The sequence below is a fragment of the Cavia porcellus genome, unplaced genomic scaffold (assembly GCF_034190915.1).
Source record: "Cavia porcellus strain 051 isolate PalLab524CR breed Dunkin Hartley unplaced genomic scaffold, mCavPor4.1 scaffold_20, whole genome shotgun sequence".
Lineage (NCBI taxonomy): Eukaryota > Metazoa > Chordata > Mammalia > Rodentia > Caviidae > Cavia > Cavia porcellus.
Genome location: NW_026947503.1, coordinates 58340508 through 58360008, shown reverse-complemented (window position 1 = coordinate 58360008; position 19501 = coordinate 58340508). Strand labels below are relative to the sequence as shown.

The 19501-nt window shown below is 49.6% G+C and overlaps 1 pseudogene; it reads right to left on the bottom strand.

Moving 5' to 3' along the window:
* Positions 1-1753: 1753 nt before the first annotated feature.
* On the bottom strand, positions 1754-3727 carry LOC100720805 (cyclin-D-binding Myb-like transcription factor 1; annotated as a pseudogene).
* Between the last annotated feature and the right edge of the window lie 15774 nt (positions 3728-19501).

The following is a 19501-nucleotide window of genomic DNA, read 5'->3' as shown; positions in this document are numbered from 1 at the left end:
CAGCAGTTAATCCACCGGAGCTTGGCTTTTCTTTTCTGGTAGGTTATTTATTACTGCTTCAATTTCCTTGCTTGTTATTGGATTATTCAGGGATTTTAAATCTTGAGTTGAGTTTTGGCATCTAGTAAATATTCATTTGGTATCTAGTAAATATTCATTTATTCTGAATTCTTCAATTTATTGGCATATGGGTTTATGATGTAGTTGTTAATTTTAAAAAATTTTGGCAGTATCTGGTGTGGTTTCACCTTTTTTGTTTTTAATTGCATTGATTTGGACTCTTTCTTTTTTTTAAGACTAGTCAAGTGCAGTAGTGAGAAGCAGGGAAAGAGTAGAACAAGGAGTTCAATCTGTACTGACTGTGAACCATCAATTGACAGAACTCACTACCTTCGGACCAGCCTGGACTCTTTCTTTTCTCTTGTTAGATTGGCTGAGGATTTGTCTATTTTGTTTGTTCTTTCAAAAAGAACCAGCGCTTTGATTCATTGATTTTTTAAGACAAATATTCCTTTATTTCTGTTAAACTGAATATACAATAATTGTTCCCTAGGCAAACAACTTTTGCTTATAACTATAATTTCACATTAATGGGGGCTGCGGATTTAGCTCAGCAGCATAAGCACCTTGCAAGTGCATGGTCGTGAGTTTGATCGGTACCGATAAAAATAAATAATATCATTCATAATTTCACATTAACAAAATAGACGGTGAAAAGACAACTTTGGTTGTGAAGATCTAATTACAGTAATAAGTAAAATAATTTATACAAGTTTTTTGTGACTTTTCTATAGGAGTCATACATAGTCACTTAAGCCCAAAGAGGCTAGTTTTGGCTTAACCCTTCTCTAGGGTAGGTTTGACTCTTGATTGCTTTCTTTTTCTTACAGAAGCAAATTTTGTTTTGTAAAACTGTCAGAGAGGGAAAAGTTACCCTTCTCCCTCTCGGACAGTTTTGTACCCCACCAGCTAATGCACTGAGTGAATGGGAAATTCTCAGCCCGCCCTGGGCTATGTTCCAGGTCATTTGTAGGCAAACGTGCCCTGAAGGGTCCCGTATCAGGGACGGCACCATCACCCTGTCTCCATCTGGTTCAATGTTCTTTCAGCACGGCTTCCTTTTACTTCACAGTGCTAAGTCTGTGGACTGAAGGCAGTGGTTTGTGTGGGGGGCAAAGACGCTTAGCTGCTGGTAGCTTGGCCCCTGGCCCTTGTTCCCTCTGGGAGCCCTAAGGCCACAGTGACTGCCCAGGACGCTAGGATGCCATCCACTTTGCCCCTGTCAGCTCCCACTGCCACACACTCTCCTCCCGGCTCTGGGCAAGTCTCAAACTAATCCTGCGAGATCTTTCTGAAGGTAACAGATAAACTCCACGCTCGCTGAGGGGTGTCCTGAAATGTCCCCGGGCCTGCTTGGGATGGAGAGTGCCACGTCTGATGTGTGGAGATGGGCAGTTAGGTTTGGTGACACGAAAAACTTGTTGGGAGCTGGAGTGAATGAGATTCCTTCCTGGCAAGTAACACAAAACGCACGCCCCACACTCCACCCGGCCGCACGGCGTGAACAGCCTCAGATGGGCACGCAGCAGGGGTAAAAGGAGCAGCGGGAGGTGCACGCTAAACACAGCAGCTGTTGAGAAGCCAGAGAAGCGGTGGAGTCAGCCTCCGGGACTGCTCCTGCTTCTTCGGAGACACTGTCATGACCAGCATGGCTTCTTTGCCGAACTTCCTGTCTAAGGTTACCTAAGGCAGTTCACAAGTCCTCAACGGCCTTTGAGTCTTCAGAAACAGGACTGCCCAAAGGTGATCCAATGATGTTTGACTTCCTGAAGGTGCTGCAGTCTGGGGTCTGTTAGTGTTGTCAAAGGCACGACACATTCAGCTTCTATTGCATCAGACGTCTGGATACAGCCATGTGGTGAAGGATCGATAAGTGTTGGTTCATCATCAATTGTTGATCAACTTGTTCTACTCTGGTGGGAGACTCTACATCCTCAGGGGCAGAAGCACTGGTCAGATCAGCGGGCGACACTTCTTGCTAAAGTCAGAGTCAGAGGTCTTTTCTGTTCTGACCATGACGCTGTTTATCAGTTCTGTGCTATTTTGGTCACTGAATTTGGACACATGAGCATCATTGTATGGTGGTGCCAGAGTCATCTTAGGGTGATGAGTCTCGTCTGGGAAAGTGTCTGCTTCTGGTGCATCAGGAAAATCAGACAGCTGCATGTCACTGGGACAGTGAAGACGTGAGGTCTTCCCTAGCAGCAGTCTGATGATGGCCTAGGAGTGGGGCACTGTACCGGGACACGGTCACTTGTGTTTAACAGGTGTTCTGGGGATAAAGCCTGAACAATGATCTGTTCGGGAGAAGCAGGAGCAGCGCCTGTCAGGGTTACTGTGGGGCTGGCGGCCAGAGTCAGAGGAAGACCCGGGCTTGAGCTTGTCTGAAGCAGGTGTTCCAGGTGTGCCCATGGGCTGCAGAGGGCTGCATTTGGAGGGATCTTAAATGCCTGTGGTGTTCTGCTGTTCAGTGTTAGCGTTTCAGAGTCCACAGGAGCAGCAGGGGCCTCTACGGAAAAGACGTGAGTGATCTGGACTGGAATCTGCACGGTGGCCGCGGGGCTGGGGGCACGGCTGTGTTCTCTTCCAAGCGGGCCACTCGGATCTGAGGGTGCCGAACACTGGATGGGAATTTCTGTTGGCAACTCTAGGTCTCAACTTATCCTCCAGCAGTGCTGGGTTGTTACTTTGGTTCTCATGTAACTGTTTCAGACCTTTATTAAGACAGGGAATGAAACATCCTTATGGTTTGCAGTCTGCCTTTTGATGGCCCACCATTGAAGCCACCGTGGTAAACGGACGCTGCTCCCTGCTTCAGCTAACAGATCCTGCTTTGTGTCATGTTCATCAGCTGCATCGCGCTCTGCTACCTGAGGATGAGATTGACTCGTCTTCTTCGGTCCACTCCGTGCCCCGGCTCTGCTTCCAGGTCAGGTCGTTGAGCCACTTGGAGCGACACTGCTTCTCTGAGCCAGTACCCACCGGCTCCGCACCGCAGCCCAGGACACACACGCCTGACAGTGTCCCCAGGCTCAGGGCTCGTCAGCTCATGAGCCACCTCCGCGAGTCTCCTCTCCTCCTCTTCAGTCCACTTCCCTGTGTGGCCAGTGTCCTTCATCCGCGGGCACCGGTCTTCGATGGAAGACGTGCTTCTTCCCGGAGCCCCCGCAGCGTTGCTGGCCATTGCTGTGCTTTATCCAGAGCTCCTTCGGTGCCTCGATTTCTTCAGGTGTGTACTTTCCCATGTGGTTTCTGTTGTCATACATGTGAAGCACTCTTCTATAAACTGCAAACAAAGCCCGGTTCAGACCCCGTGCTACAGTCCTGCAGAAATCTTGTCTTCCATCTTTTGACACCTAAGAGATGATTTCTGTAGTGTCTTTTATTCTGCGTGCCTTTAGACAGCGTTCAGTATTGTTCATCAAAATATCACTTCTCCCTTGGACCACATCCCTGCTTCCACTTATGTCCTTTGTAGTTAGAGAGTCCTTATCTTCTTTAGTGGTAAACCAGGCTTGGCTAACTGCCGAAACTTCCTCATTACCCAAAGGAGAGATTTCCTCTAGTTGCTCATTCTGTAAAATCTGGATCTGTGTCAGAGATTCTGTCCCTCAGAAATCTCATCATCTGCCACCTCTGTGGGTGCGGTCATGGTCACCCCAAAGCTCTGATCATTTTCTGAAAGTGAGAGGGCGATGACTTGAGATGCAAGGAGCAGAATCATCAGTGCTCTGGTCATCCTCCAAGGGCGGTGGGAGATGAGGTTCCCTCGGTGTCCCGTGTCAGAGTCCTCTTCCTCTGTGCTCATACTCAAATCCAGACAGTGGTGGGACCCGTGGCAGCCCGTCCCTCACAATCAAGCCAGCAGTTCACTCCCAGCTGATCCACACCATTTCTCCCTCTCTGTGCAGCACGTTCCTGTTTTGGGTCCAGGCACTTGGGAAGAACCAGGATGGAGGCTGTTTGTTTTGTTTTTTGAGACTGTATCTCACTGTGTAGCCCAGGCTAGCCTTGACTCATGGTAATCCTCTCAAGTGCTGGAATTACAGGTGTGCACTGCTACACCTGGTGGCTCATTGATTCCATATAAAATCTCAATTTCAATGATTTCTCCTCATATGTTTATAATTATTCCCCTTGTACTGGCATTGGCTTTGGGTTGTTCCTGTTTTACTAGGACTTTGAGGTGTGCACAATTAGGTTATTTATTGAGCTTGTGATGTTTCTGTGATGTGGGCATTTACAGCTGTAAATTTTTCCTCTTAGGACTGCTTTTTATTATGTACCATAAATTCTGGTATTTTGCATAGGCATTATTGTTTGGTTCTAGAAACTGTCTTATTTCTGCTTTGATTTTTTTTCTGTAACTCATTGTTTATTTAAGAGCATATTGAGCTGGGCACGGTGGCACAAGCCTGTAATCCCAGCGCTTGGGAGGCTGAGGCAGGAGGATCTTTGCAAGTTGGAGACCAGCCTGGGCTACAAAGTGAGCTTAAGGCCAGCCTGAACTGCATAGCGAGACCCTGTCACAAAAAAAAAAAAAAAAAAAAAGAAGAAGAAGAAGAAAACAAAAACAAAAAAAAGAAAAAGAAAAAGGTTTTGTTTCTTCATCCATTTTTCCTAGTAATTCCTGTAAATCTTAGTCTTTGCCATTGTATTTGTTTTGTTTTTTTGCTCTGCTGGTTTTTTATCAGTGTCTTTTTAGACTTGCTGGTCATTTTGTTTACTTGACCCAATATTCATATTTCTTATCTATATCTTCTGTGAGTTTGCCAAATGCCTTATTGATCAGTTATGTCATCTTCAAGCTCTTTATTACTTTTTAAAAATCTTTTTATCGGTACCAGGGATCGAACTCACGACCGCCTGCTTGCAAGGCAGGTGCTTATGCCGCTGAGCTAAACCCCCAGCCCCACTTTTTTTTTTTTTTTTTTTGAGACAGGGTCTCACTATGGAGTCCAGACTGGCCTTGAACTCACTATGTGACCCAGGCTGGTTTTAAACTTGCAGTGATCCTCCTGCCTCAGCTTCCTGAGTTCTAGGATTAGAGGTATGAACTGCTATGCCTGGTTGGAATTGTTCCCTTGTCATCAGGGGTCTTTTCTCTCTTGCCCTCCACCCTTTAGCTGTGGAGATGTTTTCCTTTATCTTTAATTTCCAGCAAACTGGTCACAATATACTTACCGGGGATTTTCTCTTTCTTTCTTTCTTTCTTTCTTTCTTTCTCTTTTTCTTTCTTTCGTTTGTAGAGGTTCATAGACATGTAGGTTGACAGTTTATATCACGTTTAGGAATGTTTTTGCTGCTTTACATTGATTTTTTTTCCTTTCCTGATCTTTTATAGTGAGGTTTAAGTTTTGTGTGGGTTAGATTACTTAACACTGGTTCATAGGTTAGTGCGTCTTTGTTAATGGTTTTAAGTCTTTTTATTCTCTCTTCTGCACTGATACTTTCTTCTGGCCTGCCTTCAGGTTTCTAGTGTTTAATCATGTAGCTCCCACTATGCTGTTAAACCGAATGAAGTTGTCCTTTTAGAATTGCTATTAAATGTTTTTAGTTCTAAAACATGTTTTTTTTTTTTAAGTTTTTGTTTTTCTGCTGTAAGTTTTCCTGTCTGATCTCTCATTGTGTCCATCTTATTCTGTCTTTTCATGTATTTTTTTGAGGCAAGGTGTTGCTATGTAGTCCAGGCTGGCCTTGACACATTGGTGACGGGGCCGCAATTTCTGTGTCTTGTTGCTGGGTGGCTCTGACTTGGACTTGATCATTCTCACTGGCTTGAACATGCAGAACTCTCCCACGTGGTGATTTGTACCACTTCTCGGGAGTCTTTACTTACAATAAAGCAAAGAAAAGCATTGATTTAGTAGCCCTGGTGTCATCATGTTACAGTTCCTCAAGGAAACATTAAACTGGTATAAAAGGCTGTAATGTAGGTAATTTGTGATACAGCAGTTGTAAACGCTCATTATATCCACTAGCGGGGTCTTTGTGGGATTTTCATATTAAAATCTAGAGTTAATGTTTGATAAAGTAAATCTGAATCTAAATAAATCTAAATAAATATTTTGTCAATTATTATAATAATTTTAGTTGGCATCAAATCAAGTTTCTGAATCAAATTTTCCCATAAGGACAATATTGAACCTAACCGTGGAATTGGATCTGGTTCTGATCCAGTTCAGTTCAGTTTGTGACCAGAATTGTGGAATCAAGCTTGTGAACTGAGTTATCACCATATGAATTCATATTTATTCTGGGGTAATAATTATTCATATTTCAGCAACTAACTACAGATGCTATTAATAGACTTTTTATCACTTTTATGAATAAGAAGGCCAAAAATAAAGTAATTAGATCTGTCTGTATCATCCGTGGTATGAGCTGCCTGTTATGGCTTTGTCTAGACGTCCCCCAGAGACTCATGCAGTCATAGGTGGGGCTCTTCAGAGGTGGCTGGACCTAAGATAGTGAGGCTGGGCTTATGGCTGCCAGGCGGGGATTGTGGGTGTGTGATCCCTACGTTAGTTCTCTGATGGTTTGGCACAGTGCTGGTGTGGAGATGGGAGGCCAGCCTGTTGCAGGTGCTGCCTAAGTGTGTGAAACCGGATGTAAGGGACAGAGAGGGCCACTGTCGCTGCTTGCTGCCGCTTCATGTTGTTTTGTTTTGTTTTTGGAGATTTTTGAGAAAAGATCTTGCTCGCTATGTAATCAGGCTAGCTTTGAACTCATTGTTAGCCCAAGTTGGCCTCAAATTTGTGATCCTCCTGCCTCAGCCTCCCAAGCGCTGGCATTATAGGCATGTGCCATCACACTGGTCTTGCTTTGCTACCTTCTGCCTACCGTGAACTGTTTTGACTCTACCAAGCCGCTCTGCCTTGGAGCCAGCCAACTATGGCCTGAAACCTCTTGCAAATGGTGAGCTCAAATAAACCTTTCCTGGGGGTTTAGCTTAGCAGGACAAGTGCCTGCTTGGCAAGTGTGAGGTTGCGAGTTTGATCCTCGGTATGGAAAAGAAGAAGGAGGAGGAGGAGGAGGAGAAAGAAGAGAAGAAGAAAGAAGAATAAGAATAAGAAGAAGAAGAAGAAGAAGAAGAAGAAGAAGAAGAAGAAGAAGAGAAAAAATAAATCTTTCCTCCAACAATGAGAAGAGTGACCAAGACGGCCCGATGAGACAGTCATGCATGTTCACCTGAGGTTCCAGCTGGTGGGCGTGTGTTAAGCTCACCGTGTAGGCCAGGCTGGCCTCAGATTTGTGGGACCCTCTTGCCTCAGCCTCCGGAGTGCTGGGATTACAGGGATGTGGTTCTGCAAGCAGCTCATTTTATAATCTTTAAACGTATTTATAAAGCGTTTGGCCAATTCCAAGGTTAGGTTCAATTTTATGGAGAAATTTGATTTAGAAATTTGACCTGGTGCCAATTAAAATTATTACAATAATTGGCAAAACACACTTATTTAGATTTATTTGGATTCAGATTAAGCTTCTAACACATAACTGCCTGTCACTTCCAACATCTGTATTAGCCACAAATCTGAGTTTATTTCTATGAATTTTTCATCTAGGTTGTTTTTCGCCTGGGTTATATTGTTGTATTTCACGTTTTTCTGCTTTTTTTCATATTGAGTAATTTTCAACAATTTTTAAAGCATGTGGGATTTTGTTCGGGAAGGCAGCTCTTCCCCTGCTGAACCACCTGACACGCAGGGCAGCTTAGCGTGCGCCTCTGCCAGGGCAGGGTTAGTCAGTCCTCCACAGAGCCTGGCCATTCCCTGTGTGGTCTTCCTGGAGTCTGCCTGTGCTTTCCTGGCACTGCCCAGGACTGCTCTGTGACATCGCTTAGAATCCAGCCCCCTACCTTTGGTTTAATTTTCAGCTGGAGACTCCCACAGGTGCCTGTTTAAGGGGCAACGTGACCCCAGCTTTGTGGGCCTTCTGCTGGTACAATCACCTCCTGCCCATCGCCGTTCCCGGCCAATGGCTTTCTCTCCCCGCTGCTTCTGGCCTCCTAGGTGTGGGCAGCATTTGGGTCAGAGGAGCGAGATGAGCACAGAGCTGGCCTTGCACTGTTCCCCTCACTCAGGGCCACGTCCTGTGCCCCTGCCCGGGGCCTGCAGTGACCCACAGGATATACTTTTCTTATTTTTATGGTTGTTTAAGGTTAGAGCGTCCAAAACTTACCATTCAGGGTGCGTAAACTAGAAGTCTGTCTCTTATGTTCATATTTCTAAATAATAAGGATATCCTTTTGCTTTTTGTTTTTTTGAGACAGGATCTTGTTATGCGGCCCAAACTGGCCTTGAACACATGGAGGTGATCCTCCTGCCTCAGCCTCCCAAGTGCTAGGATTGCAGGTATGTGCCACCACACCCAGCTATCCAAATAATAAGGCTTTGATTCATCATACTCTCTGATCACATTTATTTTCCTGTTAAAATTTTGTTTTTCCTAATGTTGATCTCTTTTGGTTTATTTTGTGCTTAATTTATTCCTCCTCAGCTTTCTCATCCTTCTCCTCTTCATCTTTCTTTTCCTTTTTTTTTTTTTGGTTAAGGGCACTTTTGTTAGACTAGTGTTTACTGTTGAAACTTCAGCCAGGCGTGCTGGTGGGTGCCTGCGATCCGACCCTCGGGAGGCTGAGGCAGGAGGATCACCGGGCATTCAAGGCCAGCCTGAACGCCATAGCAGACCCTGTTTGAAAAAAAACAGAAGAGAAAAGAACTCAAACCAAGCAAATCATCAAACGGGCCGCCTGTCTTGGTTGCTGCCCTCTCCTACCGTCTTGGACAGCAGGTACTGCCTGCCCCGCTTGGCTGTCCCTGGGGCTGTGTCCCGCTCAGCCCCTCCGCAACGCTCTCTCTGCTGGCAGCTTCTTCCCTGTCTTTGTTTGGTTAAGTTTCTACTTTTCAGTTGCTTTCTTGTTTTCACTGTGGTTTTGGACTTTTATGTATCTACAGTTTTAGAAAAGAACATCTGTGCCTCCCCCTCCCCCGGCCTCCCGGTCTTTCCTTTTTCCCTGCAGAATATCAAGGATTTTCTCCCCCCCACACACACACCCTTTTTTTTGAGGCCAGGTCTTGCTATGTAGCCCAGGCTAGCTTGGAACTCGCCAGGATCCTCCTGCCTCAGCCTCCCCAGCGCTGGGAACTCAGGTGTGCGCCACCTGCTGGCTCTTCTGTTCTCTGTCCCTCACGCGGGTGACTCTTCGCTGTCAGCGCGACGCCTCTGTCTTCAGTGCCGAGGGGCGGGGTGGGGGGAGGAGAGGTACTCTCCCCTCACTAAGCAAACAGACATAAATAGACACTGCGGGGTGCGGCGCTAAGAAGAGATTGGAAGGAGGCGTAGCCAGCAAGGGAGTGGTGGAGAGGGTGGCACATGGGGCTCAGAGCCCGGATGCCCAGGGGGATAGTGCCAGGGACAGCGCGGCCCCCGAGGCCAATTTGGCGACCTTGCGCTGGTGACCGCAAGGAGGCTGATTTGTCTGCAGGGGCCGAGGGGCCATGAGGGGCGGGGAGGAATGCCAGGGATGTAGGTGGTCAGCATGGGGCCCGGGACTCAGTGACCTGGGTTCCTGGCCAGCACCCTGCAGGGACTGACCAGTGCTCATCACTAAAGCCCTGGCCTAGGAAGAGGGATTTCTTTGTTTGTTTTTTAATTGGTACCAGGGATCGAACTCGAATGCCTGGGCAGGTGCATATGCTGCTGAGCTAAATCTCCAGCGCCTTGTTTTTTGTTTTTTTCAGACAGGGTCTCACCATGTTATTCAGGATGGCCTTGTGTTCACTTTGTTTTTTGTTTTGGTACCGGGGATTGAAACTGAGTTCACTTTGTAGCCCCAACTGGCTTCCAACTCTTGGGGATCCTCCTGCCTCAGCCTCTGTCCAGAGTGCTAGGACTATAGGCGCACCTCTGCAAATTTAGATTTTTAGAACCCAAATTAGAAACGACCATCATCATTAACACCAAGGATAACACACCTCCCCAAGCACAGAGCACCTTCTCTGTGAAGAAGCCCCATCCGGAGCCTGCCCTGAGCAGGGCAGGCCTCGCCTCTCCTGCAGGGGGAGCCAGTCTCGAACTGTCCTGTTTCTGCCCACCCCAGACCCGATGGCAAAGCAACGTGTGTGGCCCCAGGGAGGCCCTCACCTCGAATCTTCCTCTCTTAGCCCCTACCACACTGTCACGTCAGCCATCACGACTCTGTCCCTCGCTGACCCTGGCTGATCTCCTGGGCTCCAACTCCGGCTTGGTGGGCAGCGCTGGCGCTGTGGATCCACCCTGGATTCTGCCCTGTCCTCCTTGCCCAGGGCGGGTACCCTCCAGGTCTTCTCCCCACTCTCGGGGACACAGTGTTTCTGGGGCCCGGGCCCCTCTAGCCCTCAAAAGCACTGCAAGGGGAGAAGGGGAGGTGGCATGGTGTAGGCCTCGAGAGGACAGACGCCCAGGGATCTCCGGGTCCCTCATGGAGGGAAAGGGGGTCACAGCACAGAGCGAGGGCTCGAATCACCCCTCCTTGGTGCGCGGTGGGGCTGAAGGGTAAGACTGGAGAGCAGCCAGGTGTGGGATGCAGGCCTAGAACCCCAGAACCCTGGGAGGCTGAGGCAGGAGGATGGAGAGTTTGAGTCCAGCCTGGGCAATTTTATTTTATTTTATTTTTTGTCTTTTGAGACAGAGTCTCGCTATGCAGGCTGGCCTTGAACTTACTTTGTAGCCCAGGCTGGTCTCAAACTCTCAACAATCCTCCTGCCTCAGCCTCCCAAGTGCTGGGATTACAGGCATGAGCCACCATGCCTGGCTCATCCTGGGCAATTTAATAACTTAATGAGACTCTGTCTCAAAAATAAAAAAGCCTGGGGATGTAACTCTGTGCAAAGGCCCTGGGTTTAAGAAAAAAGCCAAAAGGGAGACGTGGATGAAGACACTGTGGGCTGCCAGTGGGGAGCGGGAGGCACTTGGCTAGTTCTGCTGGGGACAACTGTGTGGCTGCGGGCACTGCCTGCCCCCCTCTCCCAGCTGTCCCCAGCTGGAACTCTTCCCTGAAGTGCCAGCAGGCCAGCCAGGCACTACCAGGGCCACTGAGGACCCGTCCCCACGGCCCCCAGGTGCCACTCTTGGAGAAGAGCTGGAGATGACAACACAGACACCCACAGCTGTCCCCAGGCCTTGGGAGGGGCCTTGGCTTGGCCCTGGGGGCCCGGGTGGCTGGGGTGTGGGCGGGGCACCTATGAGGTCGCTTGTACAAGGGTTGTGTCCTCAGCAGAAATACAGTTAGAAGGCGCAAGGAGGCACCCCGGGTACCGACACGTAGGTGGGCTTTTCTCGCTCAGGGGACGTGGTGAGTAGGACATGGCCTAAGCTGGTGACAGCGCACCCGGGATGCACTTGGGAGGCTGAGGCAGGAGGATTGCCATGAGTTTGAGGCCAGATCCTGTCCGACTCACCCCACCCCGCAAAAGAGAGAAACTCTGGCAGCTGGTTTTGCTTGTCCGGGGGACTGAGAGCCTCTGAGCTATTCAGTGGCACCGGCCGGCTCCTCTGGGGGCCCTGTCTGTCAGGGCAGCGGTGTCAGTGCCGCTTTGCCGGCAGTGAGAAGGGTCCAGGGAGGAAACGCTCGCAAGCGTCGGCACAGGGCCAGCGGTGGCTGCGGTTACGGGTTCACATGGATCAGGGTGCTGGAAGCAGGGCTTACACCACGAGAGCTGCGACTGGTCCGTGTTCACCTAGGGGAACTGGCAGACGGCACACCCTCACCTTAGGGTCCTCCACTCTCTCTGGCCTTCTTCCCCTCTGTCCGCTGTCCAGCTGCACAGGTCTACTCCCCTGTTCCCTATTATTGATCTTTTAGTTTGCCCTTTTAATTATTTGTGAGCCAGGCGAGGTGGTGCACACCTGTAATCCTAGCACTCGGGAGGCTGAGGCAGGAGGATCACTTTAAGTTCAAGGCCAGCCTTGGCTATATAGTGAAACCCTGTCTCTAAAAACAGAATAAAACAAAACAAAACAAAAAATAAAATAAATCATTTTTTGAAGATTCTCTTAACTTTATTTACTCTATCATTAACACATTTGTCTTTCAAATTTAACTCCCACTGCACAGAATAGGTTACTTGTATTCTGGCAGCTCGGCGGTGTCTGGTTTACTTCACCTAATTCTGTGGTCCCCAGGTGCATGTGGGCAGGGGTCTGCATTGTGGTAAATGCCATGTTCTTTAGCCTTTCATTTGTTGAGGGACCTGTAGGCCACTTTCACGATTTAGCTCCTCTGGGGCCGGGGAGATAGCTCGGTAGCAAGTGCAAGGTCCTGAGTTCAAGTCCTGGCACACACAGAAAAGATTTGACTACTCTGAAGTAAACACAGGTGTGCATGTGTCACTGGAATGTGACATTTCCAGCTCTTTTGGGAAGACACCCAGGAGAGGAACAGCTGGGTCAGATGGAATTTCCAGCTTTAGTTTTTTGAGGACTCCCCGTGCTGATTTCTACAGTGGCTGACAGCTTACCTTCCCGCCAGCGTGGAGAAGGCTCCTTTTCCTGCACAAGCTCGTCAGCCTTTGTTATTTTTTGGTTCTTGATGACAGCGGATTAAGCTGGAGTTTCTCTCGTTGTTGATTTGCGCTTCTCCAGTGGTCAGAAGCTTTGAGCATTTCTTCCCGTGCCTGATGGCCATGTGTGCATCTCAGAGGTGCCTGTTCATTCCACTTACCCATTTTTAAAATTGGGTCTTTTACTTTGGGAGTCTAACTTTTATTTTTTTATTTTTTGTGTTCTTTATATGTTCTAGATAGTGGTCTTCTGAGTGGTAGCTGGGAAAAATTTTCCCATTCTGTAAGTTATCTCTTTACTCTGTTGGTTGTTTCTTTTGCTATGCAGAATTTTTTAACTTGATGTGATCCTATTTTTTGATTATTGGTGTTATTTCTCATGCAGCTGGGGTTCTGTGCAGAAAGTCCTTGCCTATGCCTGTGACTTACCTACTTACTACCCAGAAAATTCGGAGCTTCTGTTTTAATAGATTTTGATTTGATCTTGATACATGGTGAGAGATATGTGTCTGAACTCAGTCTTTGGTGTTTTCCAGAATGGTTTACTAAAGAGGCTGCCTTTCCTCCAGCATGTGTTTTTGTCCTCTCTGGCAGAGATCAGAAAGCTGACCATGCCTGGGGTTATTTCTGCTTCTTCCGTCCTGTTCCACTGATCCTCACATCTGTTTTTGTGTCAGTGCCATGCTGTTTTTATCACTGTAGCTTTGTAGTATAGCTTCAAATCCAGATTGTGACGCCTCCTGCTTTGCTCTTGTTTCCCATGATTGTGTTTGTGATTCTGGGCCTCTCCTGGTTCCATATGAATTTTAACATTGTTGTCTCGTTTGTGAAGAATGCCATGGGTATTTTGATTGGCACTGCATTAAATCTATATACTGTTTTTGGTAATCACCATTTTCACGATATTGGTTTTGCTTATCCAGGAACAGGAGCTGTTCCTGAGAGAAACTGGTTTAAAAAATTAGAAAAAACACAAACATAAAACTCTCTGAAAACACAGGACAATGTGCTGTCTTTGTAAACGTGACATAAGTGCAGCCCAGGCCATCGAGGGCCCCTGCTGCACAGTCTCAAGGTCACCACCAGCGTCTTAGGTAACTAGAGGGATTGTAAGGACAGAGCCATGCTTGCTTCTGTGCTTCAGTTAAAACAAAGGCTTTGTGTGGACCCCTGCGTGCGACACATTATAAACTGCTGAGAGCAAACAAAATGAGATTCCCTCATTTGGAAATTTCCACGATTTACCCCACTGACACTCTGGAGAATCCTTTGCACACGGGGCCTGTTTGCTCTGGGAAGCTCTGGAGCACATTTCCCTCCCCTACGGGGACTCCAACAAAGTCAGCTTGTGTTTGAAACGGGGCAGGCACAGAGCCCTCAAAATGCGCAGCTCTGCAGTGCGATGCCCCGGGAGCAGGGCAGTCAGCTTGTCAGCACGTCAGTCAGAGGCAGAGCTGGCGGAGGCGGCAGACATTCAGCATGTTAGGTTATGTCAGTTATATTACAGTATATTGTTTTGAGACAAGGTCTTGATATGTAGCCAAGGCTGGCCTCAAACTTGTGGAGACCCTCCTGTTTCAGCTTCTAAGTAATTTCATGTCCTGAGATTACTGGCATGCACCATCCTGCCGGCTGCTCTCGTTTCTTGTTCTTAGCCTCAGTGACCTCTCTGGGCCCTGGGTGGGTTACTGGTTGGGCTTGGGCTTTGTCTACTGCAGTGACCCCTGGACTAAGCAGGAGCGGCTTCCCAGGTGGGGTCAGGTCTCTCTTCCCCTCCTCGGCTCCTGGCAGGCACATGATCAGTGCTGGTTGAAGGGGACAGAGTCAGTGCTGCTGAGACTCTGTCCTGCTCCTATTTCCTGAGCCACCGGGATGAAGACCCCTGGAGGTTGCAGCCCAGACCACCAGCTGGGCCCCCAAGCCTGCTTCTTCCCCCCAACAGCACGGCTGGCTCTCTCCTCCCCCGGGGGACACCAGGCCCTGCCTGAAAGCCACAGCCAGCAGGCACTGGAGCCCTTGGATTGTCCTGGAGCTTCATTTCCCAAGGTCTGCTGTGCTAATTATTCCTTGCCTCTGCCTGGAAAACCTTGGGCTCAGAAGAGCCTGCAGGGAGGGCGAGTGAGGGAGGAAAGCAGCCGAGTGACAAGGTCGCCCCCCACTCTGCGCTGACGCCACCGGCCCAAGGTCCTGGCTCTCTGCCAGAACAGTGGAGTCGCTGAGGATGGCCCGCTGAGCCTTAGACACAACACAGTGGCCCTGGGCCGGGGCGGGGGACAGCAGGAGACAGAAAGGTGAGGTGCATGTTTCCCGGGGAAGGTGAGACCAGACCTGCTGAGTGCTGCTCTCTGATGGGGCTTTGACAACGGCTGTCACCTACACCTCTGCAGGAGATGGCAGCCCAAGGTCCTGGAAGCCAGGAAGCCGGGAGCCCCGCCTGCGTGGCCTGGTACGGCTGGGAGATCATTTTAGACCAGTCTGTATACGCTGGCTTCCTTTTTGAGACAGGGGTCGGTCTTACAGCCTAAATTTGGGTTGGCCTTGAGCTGGAGAGACAGGCCTCCCAAGTGCTAGGATTACAGGTGTGAGGTGAGAGAGACAGAGACAGAGAGAGAGAGAGAGTGAGAGCTGTTCTTGTTGGCTTCCTGCAAGGTTGAAGGACCCCAGGGGAGGCCATGACACAACCACACAGCCTACTTTTACAACTACACTTGGTTTAAACTCTGACTTCATAGTACAAGTCTGGACAATTTTTTTCTTTTCTTTTTTGTTTTGTTTTGTTTTTGAGACAAGGTCTCTGTGTAGCTCAAGCTGGCCTTGAACTCACTGTGTAGCCCAGCGTGGCCTTGAACTCAGGGCAGTCAACCCTGCTTTAGCCTCCCGAGTGCTGGGATTCCAGGTGAATGCTGCCAAACCTTTCTTTTCTTTCTTTCTCTTCTTTTTTCCTTCCTTCCATTCGTCCTTTTTTTCTTCCTCCCCTCCTCCTTCCCTTCTTTCTTTTCTTTTCTGGGGAGCTGGGGATCAAAGCCAGGGACTTCCTCCACCACTGTGCTACATCCCTCCATCCCCAGCCTCTACAATTTCCCACCCTCTGCGCTTGAGTCCCTGGTCAGACAGTGGAAGGTCTCATCAGCAGGACAGACTTATGTTAATAACAGGATGCTACGTTAAATTAAGCCCCTTTGGTCTGGGACGCATGCGCATCGAGTGAAGCGGGAGTGGACACATGTGGCGGCGCATGCGCACTGGGGGACGAGCGCAGGGACGGGGGTGGGGTGGGGGGTGGGAAGGTGACAAGGCATCCAGGACGACGCAGGTGGCGGGAAGGGTCCCCTCACTGAGGGGCGGGCTGCTGGGCTGCTGGAGACCCATTTTTCAGGCATCTGAAGGCCAAGATCTCTTTGTAGCAGGAGCCGCCTCCTGTCCCCTGCCCGCAGCCTTTGGAGCTGGGGTGACCCTGGCGTCGCCCCGTGAAGGCGGCCTAGGACTTCTGGTGCTTCTAGGGGCCAAGGAGCAGCGCGCGCCAACTGTGACCCCGGGGATGCACTGCTATGTGCTATGTGCGAATGCGTCCAGCGGGGGAGCCAGGCCCGGCTGGCTGGGCAGCCTTCGACCTCCCTGGGTGCTGGAAGCCAAGACCTCTGGGGCGGGGGTGGTGCTTGATCTCCAAATGGAGATACCTTTCTTGTCTTCTTGGTGTCTTCAAACGGGGCCTCACTATGTCTCCCTATGCCGTTCAAACTGCCTTTGAACTATGTGGCCCAGCCTGGGCTTGAACTCGTAGATCCTCCTGCGTCAGCCTCTGGCTTGCTGCGATGACAGGCGTGCGCCTCCACGCCCAGCCTCGATCTTACCACCGTTGTTGCTATGTTTGTCCAGGCAATGGATTACAAACTGCTGGACAGTGAACACCGGGTCTCGGTATTGTCCCTGGCCTGGACGAGGTTGGCGTGTGGCTGGCTCTGGCCGCTCAGGAAGTATTTGTTAGCCTGACTCCCCCTTAGCCCGAGGACAGCTGCTTTCTTTTTAGTGAAACTGGACCTTTTCCCCTCCTCCCCCAATGGAATTAGAATACGTCAGATGGCGAAAAGTACAGGTCTGCGGCGGAGACGGCCGCCTGGGCGGGCAGCGCACAACAATGCGCTTTTGCGCTTTGCAGCCCAGATGCCGCTCAGAACAAGGAACCATCACAAGGGGATCTTTAGATTTTTTTTTCTCCTTTGCCCCAGCCCTGAGCTGTGGCACTTGGAATAATCCTGGTTTCCGGAGAACAGACTACTGTAATGATAATCCAGGAAGTAAATTGCCCTTTGAAAAGCAAGGAAGAAACCAATCGACTAAGTATTTATTTATATTTAATGCTCCAGGGCTTCTCTTTCCAGCTTTGAAGAGTTCCTGGCAAGTGCCTTTTGAAGTCATTAATCCTGGGGGCGAATCTAAATGTCTTTCAGGCCGCTCCTGGCCCGCAGCCTGGCACACTTGTTTATCACCTTGCTTTCCAGAGCCTGCTCTGGGGACGGCTGGTGATGGGGAGCAGGGCAGGAGGGGGTCTGTGTGCCGTCTTGACCAAAGCCAGTCTCCGGTGGAGCTGGCCCCTCCTGGATGCGGGCCTGTGCTCACCTTCCCCTCTCCCCGTGTGTCAGCTACACTGTGCTGGCCTGCACTGGGATGGGCCAGCTCCAAAAGCATCTATCTGCCGGGTGCAGTGACGTGGGCCTGTGATCCTACAGTTGGGAAGCTGATGCAGGAGGATCCTCACAAATAAGAGATGATCCTTGGCTACTTAGTGAGTTCAAGGCCAGCCTGAATTGCATAGTGAAAGCCTGGCTCCAAAGACCAACAAACCAATAAACAAAAATCCAAAACTCATCTACCAGTGTTTTGTTTTGCTTTTAGTTGTTGTTCATAAAAGAAAGATTAGAAACTGAGGTACACACACCTGGAATCCTGGTAATCTGGGAGGCTGAGGCAGGGTAGTGAGTTTGAACCTATTCCAGGCAATTTAGAAATTTAATGAGGCCCTATCTCAAAATTTAAAAATAAAAATTGCCTTTCAAGGACTGGAGAAGTAGCTCACTGTGAAGGCCTGAGGTACCATGCCCAGTACCAGAAAGAAAGAAAAAAGAAACTGTAAATAAACAAAAAATGTAGGCGCTGGGGATTTAGCTATGTGTGGTTGTGAGTTTGATCCTCGGTAAGAAAACTTTTCTTTTTGACTTTTTGAGACAGGGTCTCACCACGCAGTTCAGGCTGGGCTTGAGCTCACTTGGTAGCCCAGGCTGGTCTTGAACTTGCAAGGATCCTCAGCCTGCTAAGTCCTGGATTACAGGCCTGCACCACCACGCCTGCCCAAGAGGTCTTGCAGGAAGGGAAGAGAACAGAAAGTAACCAGAACTATGGTGACTTCCATTCTCACAGGGTCTCCGCACAAGGAAGACATCAAGTACTGCAAAGGTACTCGCCAAATGTCAACAAAACAGTATGACTGTGTGTGATGTTAATCGTCTGCTTTTATCACTAATAATATTTTTACTTGGGTCGGTAAGTGCAGAGTCCACCACGACAGTGTATACACTCTTCTGTTCACCACACTGATAAATGGGGGGGAAGCGCACCATCGGAGGCCTCTAGGAATTGCAGAGGCCAACGGTAACTTTGTGACTCTCAGGATGTCTCAGATCTTGTTTTAAAATATTGACACAAGGTTTCTTTTTCCTATTTTTTTTTTTTTTTGCAGACTGTATCTCTGCATTAGGAGTGCTGATTTATTTTTGCAGTATGGGGAGGAACCTTCACACTGAACCTTCACTACCTCCGGACCCCTTGGTTTCCTGTCTTTGAGACAGGGTCTCACTGAGTTGCTAAGTTGCCCAGGCTGGCCCCGAGCTCCTGATCTCCTGGCTCCAGGAGCAGCGCCTGCTTTCCTGGAGTGACTGCCCCATTCCTGGGGTGACGGCCCCGCAGTGCGCGCAGCTGTTTCTGCTGCCTGGTGCTCGCATCGCTGAGAGGGTTGGTGCAGGCGGGGTTTCCGCCCCTCTGGTCCAGGCACAGCTGTGGCAGCTCTGGGCTCCTGGGCCTCTGTCCTCCATGCAATGGCCTCTTTTCCAGTGTCCTCGAGGCACTCCTTATGTGCCCATCTCCAGTGTTCTTCTCTGAGGACATGGGTCATGCTGCACCGTCCAGTGATGACCTGGTCTTACCTTGAGCTCTTCCTTCAGAGAACTGTTGAATCTGGCAGACAGAACACCTGGAGGGACCGGATGACAGGGAGCCTTAGAACTCAGGGCGGCTTTGCAGAAGAGTCGGGGACTCTGTTCTGTGTCTCTCGCTCAGCAAAGCCGCCTCCACATACACCCGTGAGCTCTGGGAGAGGGAATGTGGGGTGAATGAGGTTCCCTGGGGAATGGGGGGCAGGGCTGTCCTGGCCACACACGGAGGTGAGCAAGAACACAGGCCACTCCTGGAGGCCAGCTCCTGAGACCCAGCAGTTCTGCCACCCCAGGAAACGCAATGGGTCCTTGGGTTCGGCCTCCATGGGGCCAAACAACTTCGGATCCAAAAGACTTGGGGCCAGGGGTGACGGCACACACCTGTGATCTCAGCACTCAGGAGGCTGAGACAGGAGGATCACTGAGAGTTCCAACCCAGCCTGAACTACATAGGGAGACCCTGTCTCAAAACCCAAACCAAAGGACACCAATCGCCACAAAAAGAAAACCAGGGGAAACGACCTCCACAGTGTGCACGTCTAGCCTTTCTTCCTGCTCATACTAAACAGTGGGGTCACCAGCCAGCGCTTGTGTCCCTCCCAGGTGGCGTCCGAAGTGACTTAGCGACGATGTAACCCTCAGGAGCTTGTGTGGATCACACCCGAATCCCCCGGCACTGTACAGAGGGGCTCC